Source organism: Periplaneta americana, chromosome 13 (assembly GCF_040183065.1).
Source record: "Periplaneta americana isolate PAMFEO1 chromosome 13, P.americana_PAMFEO1_priV1, whole genome shotgun sequence".
NCBI classification, from domain to species: Eukaryota; Metazoa; Arthropoda; class Insecta; order Blattodea; family Blattidae; genus Periplaneta; species Periplaneta americana.
This window is the reverse complement of record NC_091129.1, coordinates 38,766,298-38,793,680: the sequence shown is the minus strand read 5'-3', so window position 1 is coordinate 38,793,680 and position 27,383 is coordinate 38,766,298. Positions and strand designations below refer to the sequence as shown.

Sequence of the window (27,383 nt, the reverse complement as noted above, 5' to 3'; positions counted from 1 at the left end):
TGTTTAACCTCAAGTCTACAAGTCAGTCCTCAACTATGTACCACAATTTTTCGTGGACCGTAGTTGTATTTCATTTTGAAATATTTGTTTTAATGAAATGTGAACAATTTGATTATTTACTTCTGCAAATACGGTATCTCAGTATATTCTAAAACACCATTTAACATTATAGCCTAGTAAATAAAGAAACTGGCTGTTCCAGCATCAATGGTACTAGCACAAATAATGGTCCGGTAAAACAAAAATTTCAAGGTAGAAAGATCACAACCGTCCCTGTAAGTGGCTATGAGAGCGATGAAATTGAATTGAATACAGATTATGATGTTTCAGTTTCCGGTGTACTCTCCATATTTACAGACAGTGAGTCAAATGTGGAAAAGAAGACGAAATATGTTAAAATAATGCTAAAGGCACATAGTTATATGGTAGTTACTTATGAGGAGGAATTGTGGCCAGGGAAAGTTTTGGAAGTGAAGAACAATGGAGCTGTTGTTTCATGTATAGTAAGAAGCGGCAATTACTGAGGGGAGGCAATATCCGCTATTAGTAACATCTAGGTGGCCACAAAATCAGTTGAACATTTGGACGACAATTGAAACAATTTGTAAGTTTTTACACCTTTTAATTATATCCATTGTTTGGCGTTGAAAATAATAGCGCAAGTGATAATAAAAAAAGAGTTTTTTTTTCTGGGAAGCAATGTTTTCTTCATTTCATAATGGGTTTTCTGATTCTCACCTCATAAAAAAAATTGAGCAACTTTAGGAGGCCCGATATTTTTGCCGGTGAGTGTAGTTGTTCATTATTGCAGGAAAATTACTTTCAGATTTCACTTGTTTATTGTGTGTTTATGCAATGTGTACTAATAAAAAGAATCCATGTACTTTTCATTTATTTTTAATATTTCTGTGCTAGATTATGTTTCTACCCTTAAATTAGAAACTCAATTTATTGATTTACGAATAATTACAGATCCAGCTATAGTCCATTCATGCTTTCAAACATGAATATATGAGTGAACCATAGTTGGGAAACTCAGAATACAACTATGTACCAATGCTTATCATTTTTTCAACACTTATAATTAAATAATTTCCAACACATATGTCAATATTTATTTAATATACACTTACAAGAGTCCGAAGCCAAAATTTCGCTTAATCTGGATGAATAGTATTGAATATACCAAGAAAAATGTGACAAATGTGGACCATAGTTAGGGGAAACTACGGTACCTGAAATGTGTTCGTGCTAGTGTACAGTCCAGTAGAGCCTACATAAATGTTACAGACATCAATAATAATGTTGATGATAGTAATAATAATAATAATAATAATAATAATAATCAGGGAAAGGATTTATATGTAAATACATATTTACTTATAAAGCTAATATAATTTATATTTTGCATTATCTTTATGTTTCACAATGTGTAGGGTTGAAAAATCCTACTTTTATTTTCCATATTTTTCCATATTTTAGAGTTTAGTACATATTTTCGTTAATTTCCATATATTTTCCATATTTCATATAAAACAGTCCATATTATATTAGGTTTAACAATAAAACAAAACAAAATTCCATTAACTTTTAAAAATACATTTCAACAATAGAGATTTAAACACATGTTCAGTAATCCCTTTAACATCAGAGTTATTTGAAAATTAGCAGTCCTATCAACAATGGGAAAGTAAGTTACAAAACTGTATTAATTTAATTTAAAATTTTCAACAGACTTCAGTTGTGCAGCTCAACAGTTAAATGCCAGTCAGAGTACACATAGGTTCAGTTTTGTAAATCATACTATAAAGACGGTAAATATGCCAAAAGTACGTCATTCAGTCAATTTAAAATCAAAACTAACAAGTTACATTTCAGAATTTAAAGAAGATGGTTTATCAACTGACAATAAAATATTATTTTGTAATTTGTGTCAGTGTGCAGTATCATCTACACAAAAGTTCCTGGTGCAACAACACATTACAACTAGTAAACATCAGGCCAACAAACAACTAAATTCCAAGCAGAGACAATTGTTTTTAACACAACCAACAACATCGAATGTAAGATCTGAGTTTAACATCGACCTGTGCCGTTCTCTCATCTCTGCTGATATTCCTCTCTACAAACTAAAGAATAAGGTCTTCAGGGAATTCCTTGAAAAATATACTCAACATACAATCCCGGATGAGTCAACACTTAGGAAGACGTATGCTCCATCCATCTACGATGAGACAATACAGAAGATAAGAGATGAAATTAAAGATAGTTCAATTTGGGTTTCCATTGATGAGACTCCCGACAAAGAAGGTAGACTTGTTGGTAATGTAGTTATCGGTTTGTTAAGTGAACAATATTCTGAACGAATTCTTTTACATTGTGATGTTCTAGAAAAGTGCAATAACAAAACTATAGTTAAACTGTTCAACGAAGCTATGGGTATCCTGTGGCCAAAGGGTATTATGTACGATAATGTGTTATTCTTTATTAGCGATGCTGCCCCTTATATGGTCAAAGCTGGACAAGCATTATCTGTTGTATATCCTAAATTGACTCATTTTACTTGTGTGGCGCATGCATTTCATCGTGTGGCAGAAGTGGTCAGAGACAATTTCCCTAAAGTAGATTTGTTGATTTCATCAGTGAAAAAAGTATTTCTCAAAGCTCCCAGTAGAGTTAACGTGTTGAAAGAAATGTACCCTGAAATTCCATTGCCACCAAAGCCAATTTTAACTAGATGGGGTACATGGCTAGAAGCAGTTGAATATTATGCCGAACATATAGACTCTATTAACAATGTTCTCCTTGCATTGGACTCTGAAGATGCAGTCTCAATTGATACTGCGAAAACAGTTACCTGTGACATAAGTGTGAAGAATGACTTAGCTCACATTCAGCATACATTTTCATGCATCATAAAAACGCTCAAAAGTCTCCAAAATAGGCACCTTTCACTATCTGAAAGTTTTGAAATTATAAATAGTACTGTGGAACAACTGAATCGTGGTAGAGGTAAAGTTGCAGATGCAGTAAGAGCTAAGGTGGACACTGTACTTTCAAAAAACCCTGGATATGAAGAACTACAAAAGGTTGTTGCTGTGATGAGTGGTGAATCAACAGTGAAGATTAACTTGGACTTATCCCCAGCAGACATTGTGAAATTGAATTATGTACCAGTTACTTCTTGTGACGTCGAACGCTCTTTTAGTCAGTATAAATCTATCCTCAGAGACAATAGAAGAAGATTCACTTTTCAGCACTTGAAAGAAATGTTTGTAACCTATTGTTATGGTAACAGACAATAAAAATTGTATTTTGTTGAAACTACATTGGAAGATAAGGTACGTCCATTATATTTTTTGTTTAGTTTGATTAAAATGTACCAATATTTAACGTACATAGTCATTTTTTTATAATTTTAAGTCCATATTTAATTCCATATTTTGGTAAAAATCCATATTTAATTCCATATTTTGGTAAAAATAACTACATATATATTTACATATTTCATATATTTTTAGTCCATATAAATCCGTTCCCTGATAATAATAATAATGATAGTAATAATAATAGTAATAAGAGAATAACAGTGACGGAGATAATACAAAGATAGTAATACAAATTAATAAATAATTATAATGAAATAAAACTATTAACGATAATAAAATAATAACTGTAAGAATGATAAAATAAAATATAAGAACCACTTAGCGAGAGTTAGCACAATTTATATAAGCATAGAATAACCAGAAAAAAATAACGAACTCGAAATCAAAAAAAAAAGTTCGTTGTATCGCAGACGACAGCAACCGCCATATTGATATTGTGTTATGCATTATTGGTAGGAGGGGGGAGACCAAGGTCTACATCCTGATGTTCTCTTCGAATCTTCTAACTACAATAATGGGAAGTTAATGCTGAAAAGCAAAGTATCTACCGTTCATTATTACCAGGATAAATACAATAATAATACTGAAATATATTAATCAATTTTCAGTTACAGGTCTCTCCTTTGGTGCAAAATATTTTGTGAATGGCTGGGAAAATATAAATTTTAAGAACTCTCTAGTGAAAGAGGTAGTGACAAGTACAAGAAATTTATTTGTGGCGATGCTAAGAAATCACTTATGTGGAAAAATACATTGCTATTAATTAAGAAAATGATCTATTTATATTTATTGCAATGTTTTGTCTTATAGGTTACATACATAATATAAATACAATAAATATCAGTAACATATAATTTATTTTATTTTATTGGGTTATTTTACGACGCTGTATCAACATCTAGGTTATTTAGCGTCTGAATCAAATGAAGGTGATAATGCCGGTGAAATGAGTCCGGGGTCCAGCACCGAAAGTTACCCAGCATTTGGTCGTAATGGGTTGAGGGAAAACCCCGGAAAAAACCTCAACCAGATAACTTGCCCCGACCGGGATTCGAACCCGGGCCACCTGGTTTCGCGGCCAGACGCGCTGACCGTTACTCCACAGGTGTGGACAGTAACATACAATGCTATTAACACTTAAAATAATAATAAAATGAAACAAATATCATACAAACATTTTTACTTTATTTTTAAACTTAGGAATGTGTAAATTGCTTAGGTCTGAATTATTTTTCAATACTGAATTGTATAGTCTTGGTCCATAATTCCTTCTGTGTCTTAATCCAGCCGTAGTGTGGCATTTAGGTTCTGCCAAAAGAGTTGGGACATTTCTTCTGGTGTTATGTATATGTTTGTCAATTATACAATGCATTCGATTTTTGTGAAAATAAATTAGTAATGTATGTATGTATGTATATTTGCTCAATATTTAGTACTTGGAATTCAGAATAAATAAATTATGTCGGATAATCAAATGGTTAATGCAGACAAATTACTCATTCAAATTGAAAACTCATCCCTTCATACCTTTACAGTTAAAGTAATTAAAAGGTAAAATCATGTTGGAAATATCTATAAAATAGGATAAAAAATATAATGGAGATAAAAAAAGCATATCAACTATGGTAGTAGATAGCATGCAACATAACTTCTTAATGTCTTCAGTATACAGGAATTGAAACGTTTCACTCATATCGTAAAAATAATAACTCCTTTGCCAAATACAATTTATACGCACATTTAAGCGATGGGCAACATTTAGAAGGGACTTAGCTTAGATTTCTGGCACTAAAATTTACAGAGATGTTGTGTTAGATCTTTATGCTCGCGTGATAGTTCTCTTATCCTGTCCACTAGAGATAAAAATATACACTGTTCTTTCCAAGTTAATTTCTTGTGTTACTAAAAATAAAACAACCCAGTTGTAGGAGAGCCATATCATACAGAGTTAGCAATCATTCTAGGAGAAGTTCTGAATCCTAAGCTTAAGTGTTGAATGGCTACAGAAATTTAGTATAGCTGCGTTCAGTTGAAAACCTATTCGCAAACATAAGGAACATGTGGAAGAATATGAAGTTCGACAAAAGCGAGGCTTTGCAGCCAATCGCGCAAATGGATGGGATATAGAAGAGCTCTGACTTACGTAACCTCTCGTGTACATTAAGGATGGAAACGACTTGGTTGTACTTCTAATAAACAGGGTGATTCACGAGGATTTACCGTCCTTTACGGAGCTTATTTCCGAAGACATTCTGAGCAAAAAGGCCATATAAACATTTGTCCTAATCTCAACATTTCCAGAATTACACTAATTTGAAGTTATTTGTAAAGTACCATTATTCTGGAGTTTTAAGGGTAAAAGAATATTACTGATGAAGAATTAACTATCCAGGAGTATCATTTCTATAATGAAGATAAAAAGTGTTATGAATTCCATAGTTGCTTCATACAGAATTTCTTCCCTATTTTTAACTATAAAATTACATTTTCTTACGCATTTATGACAGTAATTGTTGCAAATCACGCTACTCTTGTAATTTCTTTAAGACTGTACATTAGGATGCATAGTTAAACTGTAAAGAATCAAGTTCTTAAAGTCGTATGATTTGTAACAATTTTTGTGATAAGTGCGTAAGGATGATGTCATTTTTAGTTAAAAATTGAAAAATAAAATCTGTACAAAGCAATTAGCAACACATCTTTAGCTTCATAACACTAGAAAATTAAAGAAATAACACTTCTGAATAGTTCATTCTCTATTTTTAATATTTTTTTACCCATAAAACTAAATAAAAAAAGTATTTTCCTAACAACTTCAAATTAATGTAACTCAGAAAATATCGGGATTAGGACATATGTTTATATGACATTTTTTTTTGCTCAGAATGTCTTCGTAAATAAGCTCCGTAAGTGACGGTAAGTCCTCGTGAATCACTCAGTATGATGGTATGGATTAGGATACTTAAGGGGAATTTGTTGCCAGACAATGTGAATTTTTTAAAAATATAGTGTATCCCAATTGAAACGCCCTAATTTTATTGGCCTGTAACTCCGGGTTTATGTGACACAGCGAAATAAAATCTACATTGAAAGCCACAATCACATGGGTTTTTACAAACAAAAAATCAAAGCACCTCTACATGCCATTCACTGTAAGCTCTGCAAAAAATTAAATTCCTACAACCATATCCTGCATTAGAACACATCACAAATTAACTCTTGTACCTCATGAGGAGGCTGCCTACCTCAAATCCGGACGTTATAACGATTAACGTTAAGTGGAAAGTCGGCTCTTCCCAAAACATTACCAAGGACAAAAGGACATTATCGTTATCGATGCAATCCAGCATGTCTTCCGCTCCGTTCGGTTTTGTCGTCGGGTTGCAATTCGTGTAAAAGCCGTTCCACCATAGTTGAAGCATCACCTAGTTATCTCGCGCAGGTTATGTGGGCGGAAGCACGTGGAAATCTTACGGTCCACAGAATATCCAAGGTCATACTTCAGTCACCATGGAACGGCTTCTAGCAATTGAACTTTGTAGGCATGCAGCCTGAGTCGCTTATGAAGAACCCTATACACAATTGATTTTGATTTGCACAGTTCTTGCGGAGCTCTGCGAATGGATTTCCGGGGGTTTGTTTCAAAACCTTCTTAGTCACTGATCACGTCTCCAAAAACGCAGCTTTCCATGCCTTAATTCTCTTCGCATCAGATGGATCCCTGTTGTACATCGCACAGAAGCGTCGTTGCACCGTAATGATGAAATCTTTTCGCATAAACTTTCTTTCCATCAGACGTCATTTTCACATCTGTCTGTAAACACCGCTAACTGCCGTTGCTCATGAAATAAAAAATTTCACCGAAACTTGGGGAGGTATCTTACCATTTCCAACTGGAAAAGACAATGATCTGGCCAGATTAATTTGTTACCAGAATTTGAAATTAGGGACTTTGAATTAGGACATTTAATATAACTACGTTTTATTTTATCTTATTGTTAGCTTAGGTTATAATATTCTTATCTACATGAACTTTTCCCTATTATATCCTCTTGCTAGTCAACCCTTTCTGACCTGAATTTACGGCTGCACAAGATCATAGACACACTATGGAGAAAAAAAAAACAAAGGAGATGGTCAAGGAACTGGCGGGTGCTACACTCTGTCGGTAAAGAACGAAACTACTTCTGAGGATACAAAATATAATCATCAGGCAAATCATATGGTTCAGAGAGTACAGAAATGTTAGTGATTCCGAATGTACTCATTCGAACAGAAAGAGTTAAATATGCATTAAAAGTTCTTACACATTAATTTACTTTTGAGAAAAATTAATAACAGAATTTTATTAAGCTTCCGTTAACAATAACAGTACATGCACGTGAATTGTCACAATTTGCTCTTTTCCTACAATTCTGATTAAAAAAATTAATGTCATAGATTAAATATAATAGAAGGCATTCTTCACAAACGAAAATGTTATTTTAGGTATTATGGTCTTCGGGAACATTTGAATTTATTAATTTAAAAAAAAATATATTTTTTTCTGTCATATAGTGGCATCTAGGTCAGAATAATATTAATAAACAGAGTGTCTCAGGAGGAACGCAAAATATTTCAGGATAATGTAGTTTGGGTTATCCTACGTCGATTTAAACTGCTACACCTATGTCCGATGTCTAGTGGTTGGGGAGAAATTAAGGGAGAAATACTGGAACGTCTTGCAGTTCCGTATATTATACTTGACGTGTTACACCAGATCTTTTGCACACGGCAGTATCTGGGCACCGCAACGCCTGCGTAACATATACAACGAAAACACGTTCACTTGACATTTATTTCGAGTATTCGCATAGTGAATATATAGGCACACTTTTTGTTGTTCATAAATTTTGTAATGACAATGCGTTGGATACTGTTGTAGAATGCAGACAACGTTTTCCCAATCGAAGGGTTCCATCTGGCTGTGTGCTCTCCCGTGTTTACCGGTATGTTATCTGAAACTGGAAAGCTACCAAGTGTCTCATTGAAGTCGGAAAGAGAAACGGTAGCGGTACCTGATAGAATTTACAATTTATTTAATTTGTAAGAAGGGCAAGCTTAATAATTTTTCTTGCGTAATTATTTTATTTTCTTACCGAGTTCGTATTTAATTATGAAATAAACTTATTGAAACAACATACGATCCCTCAATTTCAATAGGCTACTGTATCATATCTAAAAAAAAAACCGTCTATATATCAGGTTAAATCGATAGGTTAGCCCAAACTACATTATTTTGAAGTATTTTACATTTCTCCTGAGACACCATGTTTTTCATTAGCATTATTATATATCTTGTAAAATAGACTGCAAATTTCATGTCTGGCTCAAATAGTTTTTTTTACAAAGTGTACCAATAATTTGGAATATGTAGATTTCGGAAAACAGCATTTGAAATTAAATGTTTATTATTTGTCATTATGGCGCCTTGATTTGAATAACCCTTTTACTGAATATAAATAGGTCTACTATAGGATTATGTAACAAATACACAGAATCTTTCAGAAAAGAATGCTAATACAAGTACTATTTTTACCTTGTTAACGACCAACATCCCTTAATAGATATTTTCATGACAGATAAAACAAGACACACAATAAATTCTCTTGCCCACATCCAAATGTCCTTAAATTTTGTTCACTGTAATCGATAGACAACTCCCTGTCCGCAAAACTGGTTTTATGAAACTAGTTTATCTAATTATTTGGAAACTTTGTGTCACATTTTTAAAACTATTCTCCGAAAATTTTATAAACTGTAACTTCACTCCTTCAGTTTTTTTTAACCGTGGTAAAATACTTTCATGACAATTTGTAGGTAAGCATAAATAAATAAAAAAACAGTGTTATCATTTCCAGAACTACATTTTGTTTACTATTAAAACATGTATTTGTAAGACGTTAATTTTGAGTCGGTTATTTCTGAATTAAACTGTATATTAAAACATCCTGAGTTATGTGATCTTCAACATAATTTTAGTTATGTGATCTTTCGCAACTGCAGAGGTTATATCAGCGTCGCCGGTGTGCCGGAATTTTGTCCCGCAGGAGTTCTTTTGCATGCCAATAAATCTACTGACACGAGCCTGTCGCATTTAAAAACACTTAAATGTCATCGATCTGGGCCGAGATCGAACCCGCAACCTCGAGCATAGAAGGCCAGCGCTATACCAAGTACGCTACCGAGGCCGACTAGTCATTTCATGACACAGTGAATCTTACGAGCAAAGATTCTGATGGGGGCAGATAAAGTTATTTTTTTCTTTCACCATATTAATAATGTCAAAAGAAGTGCTTATACAAATTTTGGCCACTCGAACGCAATTACGAGGGCCGTAAAAAATAAGTTCGCCAAGGGCCGTTAACAGAAAGAAAACACAATTTCATCTTGAAAAAATTTATTGCAATAAACAGAGCAATTGTTGAGCTATTTTAAACATATTCCCCGCCAGAATTGAGACATTTGTCATATCATGGGATCGACAGAGACGTGCAGACGGCTGTCAAACGCTGGTTCCGATCCCAGGGGGCTGACTTCTAGGACACAAGGATAGAAAAACTGATCCCATGGTATAACAAATGTCTCAAATCTAGAGATGGATATGTTGACAAATAGCGCAACAATTATTGCTGTATCTGTTTCAATAAATCTTTTCATGCAATTGTACTGTTTTTCTGTAAACGGCCCCATGACATTGAGTGCAATTAGTTACCACTGCCACCGAATATTTACCCATTTGCAGTGTGAATAAATACATACATAGAGAGAAAAATCACTTTCTGGACGGCCTCATAATTGCGGTCGAGTGACCAAAATTTGTATAAGCCTTCTTTTGACATTATTAACATGGTGGAAGAAAATAAAGTAACTTTTTTTATCTGCTCCCATCAGAATGTTTGCTTGTTAGACGTAGGGTAATCGACATGTGTAAGAAGACGCCTAGCTGGAGGTTAGGATAGAAGATCGACATAGGTTGCAGTGTTGAATTGCAATGGATTCCTCTAAAACAGCGTTTCTCAAACTTTTTTGAAGTGGGGATCACTTTTTAAAGTCAGAACAGTTCCGCGGACCACCTTACTCTTGTTCCCATCGAAAGCAAATTTATCATTTTCGTAGCATATTTTAATGCCAGTATACTTATATTTTAAAATTGAATTAAGGTTCGGTACTTTGGTCCTCTGTTATGAATTCGGGTGGTCCCTGGCTGAGTTACAGACGCGGCGCCAGATGTGCAGGGAAAAGATGTCGAGAAACACCACGTATATAGTGCTTTAAATCCCTCTTTTGTTGCTGAGAGTAGAATGGGAAGTCGATAGATGGGTAGGGTAATAAATTTCATAAAATGCAGTACTGGGAGAAATAGTGAAATTCGATTGCCATGTGTCATTTCCAAACTCTAAGAGTGCTATTCATAGACATTTCGCAGCACGCGCTACGAGCGTACTAAGCTAGCCCCGGCTATCCACTGGTTACTAGTACAGAATTCAAATCATATCCTATCGCTAACACTGGTTTATGAATACGAAAAACGCTGATCATCCACTGGAAACCCGCGCTAAAAATGTCTATGAATACGGCCCTCGATTTTAAGCTGTAGTGTGATACGTAATTCGTTTGAATTTTATTTTTCCTCCTTTTTTTTTTTAAGGATCACAAGGGCAGATCTCGAGGACCACAGGTGGTCCGCGGACCATAGTTTGAGAAACGCTGCTCTAAAACAACCTCTGCATTTTGGAGCGTCTACTACATCATACTGTTTACATTCATTTAGGGATCTTATATACGGTTTGCTATTGCTGCATGTAAAAACTTTTTGTTTTGGTTTGGTTAGTCTGCTGTTTGTGAAGTTCAACTCAACTGTTAACGTAACATCTCTAAACATTAATCTTCCGCAATAACTCCACTTAAGTCAAATAAAGGACACAAGAACATATCGTAAAATAAATACGGTCTCCCCAACGATTCATAGCAATTGATTCGAACGGATATACAAGCAAGTATATGGCTGTAAACAATGCTATGTCTCAGTTTATAGAGTCCAGTAAACAAATTTATGAAACCAACGAATTCATATGTAGGCTATGTGTTTCTCCCAAAGTCTTGAAGTAATACTGTAGATATGTTATTTTCTAAACAGTTTCAATTTGCTGGAAAGCCACAAACATAGTTTGGGATTTAGCATGTAACAAAGATTTATTTTCCTTTAAAATAATATTATCTTGCACTGTCATAGAAGAATGGACACTTTCTGGAGACTATACATCACGACAAAACTGTCGTTTTTATGTCAAGTGAAGCTATAAGCATTCCAAAATGGGAGTTTGAGGTAAATTTTACTGGGATATGATAGATTTCGTTGATCGAACAGAGTTGGTCATGGTACCAATGATGCTGTTCCATTCTTAGTTAATCTATATATAAGGAGTTCCGAGGCAAAGATAAAAATCATTAACACGTTTTATGACATGACTAGAAATCTTTTAACAGTGTATGTCACTGTGTTTTATTGAACATGCATACATACATACATACATACATACATACAGCCCACATCTGTGGAGTAACGGTTAGAGAGCCTGATCACGAAACCAGGTGATCCGAGTTCGAATCCCGGTCGGAGCAAGTTACTAGAGATGGGATAAACTGATCTTTTTAAGAAACAGTTTCAACTGTAACTGTTTCATGAACGAAGCTGTTCCAAAATAACAGTTTCAAAGAAACAGTTTCATAAGAATATTTTTACAACCTCAGTGCCAACTTTTCCAAGTGTTCCAACTGTTTCAACTTCTCATCTGCTTCAGGAACATGTTTCTTAGACAGAACCATTTTATAATGGAAAAGAATTCTTCCCAATGACACTGAAGCAATGGAAACATATTTAAATCTAGCAATATTTACCATGCAAAGTTTGGTGATAGAAAATTAGAGAAAAATGTAGTTATGTATTGAAATGTATTGAAATGCCAATTATGAATAATATGTTAACTGTAAATTCATTGGTAAATTAATTAATTAAATTGTAATATAAGCACTTATGTATTAGCAGCCTTAGAACACTGAGGCCGATGAATTCTTTAATTAGGAGACTTGTTAGGGAATTTGATTCATACAATTAAATTTTCGCGATCCTACATAGGCTACTGTTGCACAAAGGCAGTGTGGAACACGGATAATATTATATCTACTTTCGATTGGAGGTCAATGATAGCGCTACATATGCCTTTTGCAGACAACAAAGAGGAAAACTGTTTAGAAATTGATTTCTGTTAAGTCTTATATTCTGGTGGGGCTAATGGCTTTGTTGATATTCGAATTAATATACACGGCTGGAACATAAACAGACGATTATCATGGACAGATCATACTCTGTATACCGGTACATAATTAGGAAGTGGAAAAACCGATTTTGTATATGGACGAGATGCGGATAGATAGGCCTACCAATTTAACTTTTCCCAGGTGCTGGCACGATAAAAATGTTACTGTAGTTTGTGTGGCTATAAATTACATTTTAGCTGCATGTTTTTAGTGTCTAATTTGATAAATTCAGGACCAATTTTAGATGCCTAAAAGTCAGTTTTCAATGCCTAAAAATCCAAGGTCTAGTCTGTGGAAAAAATTAGGGCTTAATGTCACTAATATCCTCTCTATTCGGTGAGGGTGAGGATGGTGTTGCACTGCGATGGTCTTCGAATTCAGTCGCTGCCGAGAAATGTGTCTCGTCTGGATTACCAGGAGCTACAGACACTTTGCTCAAATTCCTGGGCTTCACTACATGTTGAGGAACTTCATAGCTTCAAAAATGTGATCATTTTACTATGTGATCGCTGCAATTACCAGGATCTGCACATCGAAAACGTGGAATTTTCCCACGTTTGACGGCAAATTGTTTATTGTTTAGTTAACTGTCCGAAGACAGGTATAAACCTCATTAAGTGACACCAATAAGGTATCACTCATGAGGCAACTAAGCTAGAAGATAAAGGGATAGGGTGGACAGTTCGTTTTCCCATCCTTTGCATACATCGCTGACTAGAAACATATTACACTAATGGACTGCAAACTAATCTCTTATAGTAGCCTATACGCCCACATCATCCTCAGCTTTGTTTCTAAAAAGAGTATTATAAGTGAGAATTAATTAGCTCTAATGTAGCATTTCGTAAGCAATCAAATCAACAACTGAAGTGTTGGAAGATAAAAGTTATCAAATTAATCGATAAGATTTTTCAGAAAACATTTTAAAAACGTAATCCCATCTTACCTATAGAAAAAAATGTTTGTAAAATATTTTTAAGAAATTCCCCATTTAAAGGTTTCTAACAGTCAGTAGTCTAATTTCCCCATTAGAATCATATAAACCTTTTAAAAATACATTTTTGTGACGTGATGTTTAATCTGGAAAGCCCTCAATTATTGTGGAACATTTTCTATTCTTATCTTGAGATATTTTACTTACCGTCCTGCTTCATTTCTGCACTTATCCCTTTCCAACAACTTTATTCTTCACTAATCAACGATGTATGTAATGGAGGGGGAAAGGAACTGGTCACCCTACCCCATTATCTCCTGGCCTAGTTGCCTAATAAATTATGCTTTTTGTATCACTTGTGAGGTTCAGACCTGTCTTCGGACAGTTGACTAAACAATTACTACATTCCTTTTGCTATGGTACTTGTCTTTTTTATCCCATACAGCAGGATTATTATAAATAGCAGCAATTAATGCATCACTATTCATTTTACTTTCTGCTGTGTACCGATAATACAGAATACAGGCGTCAACAACCAGCGAGCAGGAATTAAAGATTCATTCCGGTAAACTTGTAGGCGCTTGTTGTACGCGTTGACAAGTACGAACCTGTATCCTTTCTGTTCGGACCTCATTAGTTAACATGCAGAACTTCTTGGCGCGGGTAAGCGCGTGTCGGCGCCGGTAACCTGAAACCGGGAAACCAGCGTTCTTTGTGTGCGTACCCGTACGCTGTAAGTGAAATCAAATCATGCATAAGCGGGGACGTCCGAAAACAGTTACAACAGATACAATTATTGTGGCAGATTATGGCAGTGAGTATTTTTCCTCTGATGGTCGGAATATTGTTTGTAAGTTGTGTGGAACAAAAATAAGAGGGGGCTACCATAAATGTTATATAGAACAACATATCGAAACTAAGATGCATAAAAAAACATATTGTATTACATAAACACAGAGAGAGAGGAAAATGTGCCTTGAACGTTTAACTTCAGTTCAAACAGACACAATACCTTTTATCCAGAAAAATGTAGGATTTTCAACTCTCTGCTATTCGAGATGAACAAGAATGTTCTAGAGGAGACCAAAATGTTAACCCACATAAAGGAAACACTAATACTTCTTCTTGATTTAAATTTGCCCCCGTCATGTCATGCGACGTAGAGAGAGAAATCTTTCCCAACACAAATCATCTTTGGAGGAGAATAGAAGATCTTTTCCAATTGTAAACTTCAAAATGTATATTGTAATTCATTGTAACAAAGCATATGCACATAATGCATAATATAGTCACAATCAATTACCTTTTCATTTACTTGCCCATTGCTAATATTAATTAATTTATTTTTATTTATTTAACCAGGTAGAGATAAGGCCATCAGGCCTTTTCTTCCCCTCTACCTGGGGATTACAACTACAATATTAAGAATACAATTACAATTATAATTACAATTAATATTAAATTTACAAATACAATAAAAATCAAAGTACTAAAAGATTAACTGATTGATAAATGCTAGACAGTTTATTGTAAAAGTTAAGAAGAGAGAAGCATTTCTTTCATTGATTAAATAAAAATTAAACCTACTCTACGTAGTAAGAAAATGCTTAATAAGTTTGCTTTTGAACGCTACTGAATTCCGACAGTCTATGATGTCACTGGGTAGGGTATTCCACAAGCGCGAGAGCGAGATTGTGTATGATGATGAATACGATGATGTCTTATGTGTTGGTATGGCTAGTATGCGGCTATTTTGCGCGCGTGTGAAGAGATTACGATATGATGACAGGTAACTGAAACGGGAGGCAAGGTAGGTAGGTGTAGAAGTGTGAAGGACTTGGAAAAGGAGAACAAGAGAATGAAAATTTCTACGTTCGTTAAGCCGTAGCCAGTTTAGTGTTTGGAAGGATGGGGTAATGTGGTCAGCGCGACGGACATCGCAGACGAAGCGAACACAAGAATTATGAACACGTTGTAATTTTTGCGACTGGTTGACATTGAGGTCAGTCAGTAGAAAATCACAATAATCGAAGTGGGGCATTACTAGTATTTCCACTAGTATTTTCTTGAGTGATAGCGGAAGGAATTTTCGAATGCTGTTTAAAGAATGTAGTATGGAAAGCACTTTTTTGGAATTATGGGTTACTTGGTTATTCCAGTTTAAATGCTTATCAAAGTGAACTCCAAGGTTTTTAACACAGGAAGCAAAAGGGATTATTGTGTCGTTTAACTTGACTGGAAGAGCAGGAGTAATATTGCATAATAGACGTTGATGTCCCACTAGAATTGATTGTGATTTTCTTGCATTCAGAGTCAAACCAAACTTTCTGGCCCATGCAGATATAGATTCAAGGTCCTCGTTAAGATTGTGTATTGCGTCATTGTGTGAGTCAGGGGTTGTATGGATATAGATTTGTAAATCGTCTGCGTAGAGGTGATGCTTACAGTGCTGTAGAGTCGAGGGGTATGCATATGTTGTGTATAGTTACGTTCATATTACTGGAAAAGATATTTGGTTTGTATAATTTACGATTAAATGTGAAATTTATTCTACAACGCTGTGTCCGTCAGTTCACTACGTTAGCTACTGTTGTCACGCCAGGAGAAGTCGCCTGAAGTACTTAGACGGGGCGGAGGGGAAACAGTCGCGCATGCGCACCGCGTTGTTCACTGCAATATTCCTGTTTCACAAACATCTACTGCACTTGTCTATGAGTCTTTGCGACTTTGTGAAAATAATAGTGCGGTTTTTATTGTAGTGTTTTATTAGTTTCAACAAGACAATTGTTTTCAGTATACCGCAAATCTTTGTATTGCTTTAGTTATCCTTTGCTTTTCGTGTTAATAGTGTTGATAATAATATATTTAATAGAATTTATGTTATTGTATACTGTTATTTAGGTTTATAACAGTTTTTTGTTTATTGTAAATATGTCGACAAAGAGGAAACAAGGATTGACAATCTATAGCGAAGAAAGGAATATTATTAGAAGTGCAAAATAATTCTGTGATGAAGAAAAAGAACAACAGTGCCTTTGCATTCCTCTTACGAAACCTACAGCAAAGGTAGAAAAGTACTCTAATTTTTCCACAAGAACAATACAGCGCATAAGGAATGAAATGAAAGACTGCACAGAAGAAAGTGTGTTGTCGACACCTGAGGGAGAAAAAAGAAAAAAACGGAAACGTCCAGACTACCGAAACGCAAATGTAGATGACTTCGACGGGAGATTGACAAAAAAAGATGTAATTGAGAATTTTTATTTGAAAAAGAAAGAGGGCCACCGGCGTAGCTCAGGAGGTAGCGCGTTTGCCTGCTGATCTGCAGTTGCGCTCGGGAGTGAGTTCGATTCCCGCTTGCGCTGACTACCTGGTTGGGTTCTTTCCGAGGTTTTCCCAAGCGGAAGGCGAATGTCAGGTAATCTATGGCGAATCCTTGGTTTCATTTCGCCAAATACCATCTCGCCATCATCAATTCAATCGACACTGAAGAAGCTAGTAGTTATTACAGTGTCGTTAAATAACAAGTAAAAAAAAGTAGTACCAAGCTGCAACAAACTTATACCCTTCTACAAGAGAAAATTGATTTGAAATGAAAGACAACATTAAGACGAATACTGAAGAAAAAGGATTTCAGGTGGAAGAAGTGTGCAGCAAAAAAGAAAAAGAGGAATCACTGTAAATTAGAATACGTGAAGATATCTACAGCAAATAAGAAAGCTTAGGAAAGTGGAAAAACCGATTTTGTATATGGACGAGATGCGGATAGATAGGCCTACCAATTTAACTTTTCCCAGGTGCTGGCACGATAAAAATGTTACGGGAGTTTTGACTACCATAAATGTGTCCAGAACACTCATTGTTGTCCATCAGGATGGGGGCGGTGGGGCTAATGGCTTTGTTGAGAGATTCGAATTAATATACACGGCTGGAACATAAACAGACGATTATCATGGACAGATCATACTCCAGCAATTTTGAAAAATGTGATAATGATAGTCATAGCGACAACACCGAAGATGCGGAAATTTTTGTCTGACTCCGTTCACTTGTAGCCAAGTAAGTGGACTGAAGTTTTCAGGTCAGAGTGTAGCGTAAAGTTCCCCCGTCCCGTCTATCTACTCCCCGCGCCAACTCTTAGCGCGAAGACAGTAGGCTGCCCTTGACCTTGGTTGTATGTATTACGTGAGCGACTGAAAGCGAGTCTACTAGTCAACCCCCCTCCTTCATGTTTACGAGATACAGATGGGTATAACCCGTCACCATTAACCTGTTGTAATATTATTGTAGCTAAACCCCCGGGCCTTAGTTATTACAATTAGTTATTTTCCTATAGCATAAACGTTTTACAATTTGTATACTACTGTACAGTAAATACTTGCCAATAAAATTAAGCTTGCATCATTATAAAGCAACATGCGAATTACAAATTCGAATAGAAATGTTCAACCTCCCCCCCCTCCACACACACACACACACACACACACATGCACATATAAATACTAATTGATTTCCGCGTTATACAATTTAGTTATTAAATCCTTAATATACATATATCACACTATGAATATAAATCTGGAAAGCTTAGAGCTGTACATGGCATACAATATGTATATTGCAGTTCTAATCCTCTGGCGCCAACTGATAAATGGGGTCATAAGCGTTATTCCATGTAATTTAATGCTATGAAACAGATTTGTTCATAGTTCCTACTTATTAAGCATTATAGTAATACAAATCAGTGGAAATTAAAAACGTGTGAAATAAGTGATTTGTTTTAGTAACCATGCGCTCAAAATTCAAGATCAATAGAAGCGAAACGAAGCAGTTTTCCCCGTGATATTTGTATTTGAAATTGACATCGATCCTCCAAAGGAGACTGAAAGAAAGAAAGAAAGAAAGAAAGAAAGAAAGAAAGAAAGAAAGAAAGAAAGAAAGAATGAAAGAAAGAAAGAAAGGGCGAAAATATAGTTATTACTAAAATTATAAACTCAAAATAAAACAAAAATTGAGTTAAACTTAACAACAAAGAAAAAAAACATACATAGGCTAATAAAAAAAGGGGTAAAAAATTGACAATGTAACTTTGATTCCAAAGAGTTTAGCCTAAATATGTCTTTAATAAAAATTACATTTTATTCAATGTAATACATTTTTAGACAGCTTTAAGTTACTAGATGCCGGAGGAGGCCAATAGGCCTAATCCATTATGTAGATGATGAAGATGATGATGATGATGTAATATATTGTCACAATTGGCATTTAATGAATTTTTTTCTTTCCCACTACGTTCTTTACGTTCTAGCCTAATTTTTTACTTTTTATTTTTTTGGTGGGAATTGCCTATTAATGTCAGCTGTTTCCGGTCTTTTTCATTTTCCGTAGGTTTGCTGTCTCTTTTACACTGTAATTAAAGTTTTATAGTTATTACTAAGCTAAGGGCACTTAGACATTAAAAATCCGCTTTAGGCAGTCTAAATGGGCACTATAAATTTTAAAATAGGCACTACAAATATTTATATTAACTTGTATTAACTATCTATTAATATGAGAAAAATTCGTTCTGACACCGGGAATCGAAACCGGGACCTCTCAGCTATGCGTGCTGAAGGGCGCTCAGCGCGTAGAGCTGAGAGGTCCCGGGTTCGATTCCCGGTGCCGGAACGAATTTTTCTCAAATTAATAGATATTTACAGAATGGCTACTTATAGTCATTGATTATTATAGTCAATAATATTAATGAGGACAGCGAGGCCTCATATATATGAATATTTGTATTAACTACTTAACTATTTAAAATTTAAATTATTTCCTGGTCCATGAGTCCTGAATAGTGTGAAATAGGAGTTTCACTGCATTGGAAGTACCAGTTTGTTACTTACTTACCAATGGCTTTTAAGGAAACATTTCTATGCATTCATTTTATGAAATATCTCATTTATTCACTTAAAAATTGAAATCTTGAATATGTTATTTTTCCTGTAATTCATGAAAAAATATTAATAAAATAAAGTAGCAGTATTTATTACAAAATAAATGCATAGAAACATGCAACTAGCTCATACATACATAAAGTAAAAATTTCATCCAGATTGATTAATACTAATATTTGTCATAAAAATGTTGGTATTAAATCAATAAAAATAAACTTATGGAAAAGTAGATTTAAAAGTAAAATGAATACTTATGTAACATATAACTTATTAAAATTCTCCTCCGCTACATTCATCTCGTAACTTCAGGGAACCAACTATTGAAAAAAAAAAAAGTTACTAGATTTGTATAAAGAATTATTTGATGAAAAAATAATTTTGGCATATCTTTAAAAATGCATACCTCCTTATAGGCTTAAGTTAAAAACATTTTTAAACATATTTGTAATCAGAATTGAACTAAAATTATTTGGGGTATTAAAATATAGACCTACATTCTAAAGACGTAAAATAGCAAATACAAATTTTTGGAAAATTTTCTTGATTTTCAGTGAAGTTTCCCTTTAAGCAATATTATAATACGGATACTTTTATATTCTAAAGCTGCAGATCTGGAAGAACGATATAATCCATAGCGAAGAAAATGAAATAAACAAAAAATAAACACAAATTTAAGAAGTCAGTTAAAAATAAAACACAGTAATGAATAAAATCCTATTCTGGGCAAGATGGAAATGAAAAGGGAGAAATATTGATAAAAATATACCAATATCAAAGAAAATTTCTGCTACAGTATTTTTCAATTAATAAATGGATGATACTGGAGAATGTCAGTGCTGTTATTGCTTTGAAATACTGCGACGAGAGAATGGAAATTCTCAACAGAATGCCATTATCCACAATCATAAATTAATATTCCTCTACCACGTAAAGGTGCTCTTCCAACTTCCAAGTAGCTACGGTACACGACGGAAATGAAATCATGCCGGAGGATTCAGAGAGTTGCTTTGCTGTCATTACCAAATCGTATGTTATGTCCAGAGGTATAGAAAACGGCCGTGAGAAACGTCAGTGTGCGTGAAGCTTTGAAGAAGTAATCAAATATCTCGATTAACTATTGGAAAAGGAGAAAGATGATGAGCTCAGTGTGAAGTCAAACAATATTATATTGGGAATAAATTCGCCACGATGGCCCAGTTATATCGCGCTCGGCTTAGAAGTCAAGGGGGCAGGGTTCAAATCCGCTTTTAATCCACCACGCTCTCGTTAAATTACCGACTAAGAACCATACCTACCTTTATTCCGTTATAGCCACTTCTAATTCTTAACGCTCTCGTTATAACAAATTAGAGAGTTTTCGCACTCTCCTGGTAGGATAAACGGTTAACGCTATGTTGACGTCAGTAGTGACGTATTTGGTAACGTATGTTAACGTACGTAAAACTTTGGAAAGAATAATTATACGATATTTCCCGCTCCTTTATCATTTATCATGTCGTGGTTGCTATCAAGGTCCGTCGCTGAGTCAGGTCTTCGCAAGCTGCCATATTTGCGCCAACCCTCAGGTTTGTTTACATTGCGCTATGGTTGGATTGTGGAAGGAATTTGTATTTAAATTTATATATTTCATAAAATAAGTTTCCAAAACAGATATTTCGATAACTTTCGGAGAACGTTCTGCTTGACAACAGCAACCGATGGCGCAAAGATGGCGGACATTAGTGGAATGGGAGGACCTGATTAAGAGCAGTTCGACAGCGACATCTAGAGACCTTGGTTGCTATGATAGTCAATCAATCCTGCTGTAATTTTTTTATTTGATAGCTCAGTGTCTAAGGAAGACACAGAAAAAATTCGAAATGAAAATCGTTTTTGAAAAATAAGAAAAAAAATATACTAACTTCGATGTCATCTGTTCAGAATAAACTTTGATAAGCCGTAATTTTTTTTTTCGTGTTAGATGGGGGATCAAAGCGACAGAAATGTACAGAAAGGAAGAAAATTACTTTTAAAAGTTGTCGTTACTCAAAATATTTACTGGTTACTGAGTTACGACGAGTTGAACAAAGGAGCATTTTCGTTTGGCGGAGTACTCACGAATCAATCTTCTTATCTGTTGGAATTTCAACAAAAATACTTTCCTGATCCTTCTTGTATTTCGGCCTGAATAATTTATCCATCTCGAACTGTTCTCAGTAGATGAATATTATCCACAGTGGTAAATCTCAAACGAAATGCCATCTTTTAACACCAGGTTAAGCCTAGGGTAAACTTCATTCACGTAGACGTTATCCGGCTACAGATAGCGGGTTCCTCTATTGAAATAACGTGAGGTGAATGATTCTGATTGACTTTTTCATCAATGACGTCAAGATGGCGTTAAACGTCTAGCATACCAGGAGGGTACGATAACTCTCTATTGAAAAAAAAATCATTCTTCTTCCGCTATAGCTGCTTCCAATCCTTCATTCTCTCATTAAATAGCAGACTAAAAACCATTAATCCATTTTTCTTCTGTTATAGCTACTTTTAATCCATCGCTCTCTGTTTAATATCCGACAAAAATCATTCACACATCTTTTTACATCATAGGTAACACTTTTAATATCTCGTTAAATAACTAATTAAAACTATTCATCCCAACCTCCTTTTGTAATAGCTACTTTTAATCGTCAATTCTCTCATTATATAACTAAAAACTATCCACCCAGCCTTCCGTCAGAGCTAATTTCAACCCTTCACTCTCTTGTTAAATAACGAACTAAAAACCGTTCATCAATTCTTCTTCTGTTACAGCTACTTTTAATTCTTCAATCTCCCGTTAATAAAATACAATTTAAATTGTCCTAAAGAGATAAGTCCTAAGTTCAGTTTTTAAAAGTTGTGGGAAGCTGAGAAAAAGATAAGCTGCTATAGGGTTTATTAAACTATTTTTTTTAGCGGTTTCCTTTTATTTTGTTCCTTCATATGCCACAAGCACAACTTTGAGTAACAATGTGTGGTGTTTATAAATAATTAAAATTTTTGACTTGTACAAGATATTCAGTCACTGACTACTTTAATCATCTTTAGTTGTGGGCCAGTTAATAGTTCAGTGTAGAATTCCTCACGCTCCTGAGGTAGGTAGCGGAGAATCTTCCTTATATAATTCATTTTGGTCTTTTGATAAGAATTTCATTTGGGGGAAGCTATTTTGGTGGTGAGGACAGGGATTCTTTTCTCTACTTGATTAACTTGGAAATTGTTTATAACAGCTCCATTAACAGTGGTATATCTCACGATGCGACCTGGCTTCTCAGAATCATACCAAAATGCATCGAACTTCTAATATCAGAAGCAAATTTTTTGTCTCTAGAAATATCTCTTGATGCAGTTTGCTCTGAAATCAGTTCCTCTTATATAAAAGTGGCCACCAAGTTTTAAAGTCCAATATCTTGAGATTGTACCTCTGTTATCACAAAATGTTTGATATTGTTGGAAGATTTGATCCCATCTTATTACTATGTTGTGCAGTTTCTACGTCCTCTTCATCAAGTATAAAACAACAAATACACAAAGTACAATTTATGCAATGTGTCTATGCCACAACAATGAACACAAGTGTTTATAAGTTACCAAAACATTATAAGTATTCAAGATTTCTAACCTGTAAAATCTAATAGAAAGTTTCAAGTATTTGACTTAGAACCTCTCTTCAGAAAACAAGTTTAATATTTCCTATTTATTCAACTACCATTGGATGCGGCATATGCCTTTTCATACAGAAAATACTCTGAAAACATTTTCTCCCTGAAATATCAATTTTTAAATTTTTTGGACCTGTGCCCGCCCCTTTTTTTGGGGGGGGGGACGATTCATTTAGCCTTTCTTCTTCCGCCATTCTCACTTTAACCTCTTCCCTTACTATATATTTTACCAGTTTTGTGAAAAAAAGTGTCAAATTTTAATTTTCGTAAAGAGATAATTTAATATTGCAGAATCACTGTACATCACTCATTTTCTTATATACCTAAAAAATCACTATGAACTAGACATACATTCATACCTGAATTATTATCCCGAGTTATCTCGTGCACCTTGATTCCAGCTCTGGTAGTTGTTTGACTTTGATTTTCTCCTGAACTATTTACCAACTTATGTTTTTTTTATGGATTAATTTATGAGGTACAATACCAGTGCTGTTATCAAGGCGTTAAATGTTGCTTGTCGTGTGATAGACTCGAAAGCAGGGTATTACGCACAGTGGCACATTGCATTCCGGACAGTAGTATCTGCTCTCCTATATGAGAGCGTTTTGGGAAGAATGGTGTAGCAGTCATTGAATATTTGTACCAGTACATCAGCTGTTCTTCAGGTTTGTGAATAATGTTCTGCAGTATCACTATGCCCAAAAGTACACGTATTTCAGAGTCTGTAGTAGGTCGCCACGAATTATTTTCAGCATTCTGTGAACACTTATTAGCATGCCGAATCGTCTCCTCGAATATAATATTGATGAGGTCATTATTAAATAATAATTTAAAAAATTGAGAATTATCGTTATCAGAAACAATGTTAAAATTTCAAGGAATGGGGACCCCGGAGGTGCAGAAGAAATGGTGCCAGATGTCTTCTATTGAAACCACTGTCGAAAAGACGCCACATCAACTGATCTGAATTTGTTTGTTGGTCTGTAACTTCATCTTCTGATACCGATGTTTCATTTCCTAATCTTCTACAGAAATATATTCCTGATCAAAGTTTCGGAATCACTAACTTGATCCATCTTTACACAAAACAGCACAAAAACACTAAACACAAACAGAAACCGCCAAACTAACTAGCATCTACTCACGACTGTGTGTGAATGCTATATGAGCATAGAATTCCACTCGCAAGGAAGAAGTACAAAAAACACCACCAGATATAGCAATATCACTAACTTCTGCAGCCATCTAGTGAGAAAAAGGTTAATGAAAGAATGGAAACGTATATATTCGGGATATAATCCTTAGCAGCGAAAATGGGACTCAAACGAGTTAACTCGGGTTAATAAATTTTGACACAAGTTAACAACCCGAGTTCTCGGGTTAATCAGGGAAGTGGTTAAAATATTGTTCTCTCCTTACATCCATTCTTTTGTTCATCTCTTTATTTGTTTGTACAGTGCTCTCATTTTACAAGGAAACTACGCATCATTCCGCCGCCGGCCGACTTCCTGCTCTCCCGACCGCAGCGTGGGAAGCCAGTTCTACAAAACATCCCAACAGTTAGTAGGTACTGAAAATAAATTGTATCGGAACGTGTGTGTGACTGTTGCTTGTGTAGGCCTATTAAGTAATCGATTGAAAAATGAAGTATACGGTTGAACACCGTAATATAGATTCCTCGTAAATGTATTTGAATCGGGGATTGCAGAAACAGCACATGTCATGAAAACTAAATTTTTCAGTAGATACAAAAAACGGTATTACTGGTGGTATACCACATCATTGGTTATAATACTGGCTTCTTCAGACAGAACCCTAATAGATGTGTCGTTTTGTACCAAATTTATTGGAATGTAATGAATTGTTAATGAAATAAATCAATATATATTAACTTGACATGTGCTGTTTCTGCAAGGAATCAAAATTGTAGTATAATAATTTCAGTTCAACTGAAGTTTATTTGTCAAATTAGAGACATAATATATGCATTGGCCTACTGTGTACTTAATACATAAGTTCAACATATAAATAAACTAATTTTTCCACAATAGTCCGCTGAAGAATATTGCTGTAAAATTCTTGATATTCATGTGGTATGTAACGCATTAGTTTGCGTATATCATTAAGCTTCTCTCTTTGAATTGGCACGATTTTGTCTGGATACTCCAATGAAGAAGGTATTCTCCTTATTCTCCTTTGTACTTACAAGCAAACATTCTCGGGGGGGGGGGGCAAATAAAAAATTAATGTTTTTTCTTCCATCATTTTAATAATGTCAAAAGAAGTGCTTACACAAATTTTGGTCATTCGAGTGCAATTTACAAGGCCTTAAAGTAAGTTTCCCTGGGGCCGTTTACAGGTAGAGAAAAAAATTTCATGGAAAGTTTTATTGGAACAGATATAGTAAATGTTGAGTTATTTTTCAAAGTATTCACCACCAAAATTGAGACATTTGTCATTCAGTGGGATCAATTTTTGTATCCTTGTGTCGTAGATGTCTGTCTGGAATCGGAACCTATGTGTCGGCACATGTCTTTGGCATGAGTTGTTTCTGCGCGCTTCCAGGATTTCACAGGTCTCCAAATGTGAGACGGCTATACTGAATGATAGCCCTATATCAACAGCCCATGAAACTCGAATAAACTCATTTCGCCACAAATAGTGACATGTGCTGTTTCTGCAATCCCCGATTCACATGTAAATGCAATAAATTAAAACTTTTTAAAATTCATATTCCATCTGTACTCCTTACTTACTTACTGGCTCTTAAGGAACCCGGAGATTCATTGCCGCCCTCAGATAAGCCCGCCCGTGGTACTTATCCTGAGCAAGATTAATCCAGTCTCTATCATCATATCCCACCTCCCTCAAATCCATTTCAATATTATCCTCCCATCTACGTCTCGGCCTCCCCAAAGGTCTTTTTCCCTCCGGTCTCCCAACTAACACTCTATAGGCATTTCTGGATTCGCCCATACATGCTACGTGCCCTGCCCATCTCAAACGTCTGGATTTAATGTTCCTAATTATGTCAGGTGAAGAATACAATGCGTGCAGTTCTGTGTTGTGTAAATTTCTCCGTTCTCCTGCAACTTCATCCCTCTTAGCCCCAAATATTTTCCTAAGAACCTTATTCTCAAACACCCTTAACCTATGTTCCTCTCTCAAATTGAGAGTCCAAGTTTCACAACCATGTAGAACAACCGGTAATATAATTGTTTTTAAATTCTAACTTTAAGATTCTTAGACAACGGACTGGATGATAAAAGCTTCTCAACCGAATAATAACAGGCATTTCCCATATTAAATTTATTCTGTGTTTAATTTCCTCCCGAGTATCATTTATATGTGTTACTGCTGCTCCCAGATATTTGAAATTTTCCACCTCTTCAAAGGATAAATTTTCAATTATCATATTTCCATTTCGTACAATATTCTGGTCACGAGACACAATCATATACTTTGTCTTTTCGGCATTTACTTCCAAACTATCTCTTTATTTGCTTCAAATCAAATTCCCGTGTTTTCCTTAATCGTTCGTGGATTTTCTCCTAACATATTCACGTCGTCCGCATAGACAAGCAGCTGATGTAACCCGTTTAATTCCAAACCCTGTCTGTTATCCTGGACTGTCCTAATGGCATACTCTAGAGCAAAGTTAAAAAGTAAGGTGATAGTGCATCTCCTTGCTTTAGCCCACAGTGAACTGGAAACGCATCTGACAGAAACTGACCTATACAGACTCTTCTGTACGTTTCAGAGACACATTTTAATTAATCGAACTAGTTCCTTGGGAATACCAAATTCAATAAGAATATCATATAAAACTTCTCTCTTAACCGAGTCATATACCTTTTTTGAAATCTATGAATAACTGATGCACTGTACCCTTATACTCCCATTTTTTCTCCAATATCTGTCGAATACAAAATATCTGATCAATAGTTGATCTATTACGCCTAAAACCACACTGATGATCCCCAATAATTTCATCTACATAAGGAGTTGATTTTCTCAAAATAATACTCCTTAAACTTAGTTGTATTCAGTTACCTGTATTTATCGCTGGTCGTCATTG

At 35.0% G+C, this 27,383-nt stretch overlaps 1 long non-coding RNA gene across 2 annotated transcripts in view; it reads left to right on the top strand.

The window, feature by feature from the left end:
- LOC138711814 (uncharacterized) overlaps window positions 1-27,383 on the top strand; it is a 37,556-nt gene that overhangs the window by 9,383 nt on the left and 790 nt on the right. For both annotated transcript variants that reach the window (XR_011335472.1, XR_011335471.1), the window contains exon 2: window positions 24,763-24,872. This is a non-coding gene — a long non-coding RNA (uncharacterized lncRNA). The remainder of the gene's footprint in view (window positions 1-24,762; window positions 24,873-27,383) is intronic.